Source organism: Tenrec ecaudatus, chromosome X (genome assembly GCF_050624435.1).
Source record: "Tenrec ecaudatus isolate mTenEca1 chromosome X, mTenEca1.hap1, whole genome shotgun sequence".
NCBI classification, from domain to species: Eukaryota; Metazoa; Chordata; class Mammalia; order Afrosoricida; family Tenrecidae; genus Tenrec; species Tenrec ecaudatus.
In genome coordinates, this window is record NC_134548.1 from 76680223 (window position 1) to 76681811 (window position 1589).

Genomic DNA, 1589 nt, shown 5'->3' on the forward strand with positions numbered 1-1589 from the left:
TATAATTTATTATATTTAATTATATATATGATCCAAATTCAAAGGAGGGAATGATATAAGAGCTTAAATTGTGAATTTTGGTGTTCAGAAAGCTATCAATGACATCAGAAGTATAGATTCATTTGCAAGATTTATACATGTAATAAGTGTCCAATGATTTCCTTCTGACCATAATTGAGGAATGGTAATAAACTGGTTATCAGACAGAGAATTTGTAGAGACAATTATAGTGGATTAAGATGAAAAATCTGGTTTGAATGGTTAAGAGCTTGATCTTGTTTTTAATATTTTCAGGGTTTTTTTCTTCAAATTGGGAGTTATCTATGCTGTATTTTGTTATTGTTTGTAGCCTTCTTGACTCTCTATTATGTGTTTTTCTATGTTTTGTGGTATATGACATCCAGGATGGGTGAATTTATACAGACAATAACTAGATTAAAGGTTTCTGGGGGATGTAGCCGGGAGGTGGGGGTATTGGTGAGGTGATTTCAAAGTGTACAAGGGGGAAGAAAATGTTTTGAAATTGATTGTGTTAATGATTGTGCAACATTGCTTGATATGACAACTATTGGTTGGTATAATGTGTGGATTATGTCCTAATAAAATTGTTTGGAAGGGAAAAAAAGAAATGTGTACAGAGAAATATTTATCAATGGTTATAAGGGAATTTTACTAACACTATTTAAATACAGTTAATTTTTTTAATGTAAAAACATTTTGGTAACAAAGGGGTCCATTTTAGTTCCATGAAAAATATATCTTTAGTTGGAAATACTTTTATTTCTATTAGAAATAGGAGATGTGAAAAATCAGTGTATGAAATCTTGTATACCATATATTGAAACAATGAAACTTCAGAGGAATGCGTGACAGATATATAAGAAATTAGGTGTGTTTCCAAAATGGCGGCAGCGATGGATGTGGATACCCCGAGCGGCACCAACAGCGGCGCGGGCAAGAAGCGCTTTGAAGTGAAAAAGTGGAATGCAGTAGCCCTCTGGGCTTGGGATATTGTGGTTGATAACTGTGCCATCTGCAGGAACCACATTATGGATCTCTGCATAGAATGTCAAGCTAACCAGGCATCTGCCACGTCGGAAGAGTGTACCGTTGCCTGGGGAGTCTGTAACCATGCTTTTCATTTCCACTGCATCTCTCGCTGGCTCTAAACACGGCAGGTGTGTCCATTGGACAACAGAGAGTGGGAATTCCAAAAGTATGGGCATTAGAAAAAATGAATTCTTCTATCAAGCTTAAATGTTTGGTTATTCATTTGCTGCCTCGCCCTCCTGTTACTTAATTAAATTAGATAGAACCATGTCTTCGCTGCCTTGTCTTCAGTTTGTCGTGCTCATGCAACCATATCGTGTTCTGTGTCAAATAAAATTCCAGTTGGATTAAAAAAAAAGAAATTATATTTAAAGGTATATGATTACACACCTATGAGAATGTCTAAAATATGGGTATGCCAAATGCTGGGGAAAATATGGAGAAACTGGATCACTTATATATTTCTGATGGGAATGTACAGCCATGCTAGAAAAAAATATTAAGCATAAAACCAACTATGAAACTATCATATTACCCAG

At 35.2% G+C, this 1589-nt stretch overlaps 1 pseudogene; it reads left to right on the top strand.

Annotated features, from left to right (window-relative positions):
• The first annotated feature begins 893 nt into the window (after positions 1 to 893).
• LOC142433952 (E3 ubiquitin-protein ligase RBX1 pseudogene) lies at positions 894 to 1377 on the top strand (annotated as a pseudogene).
• Positions 1378 to 1589: the final 212 nt, after the last annotated feature.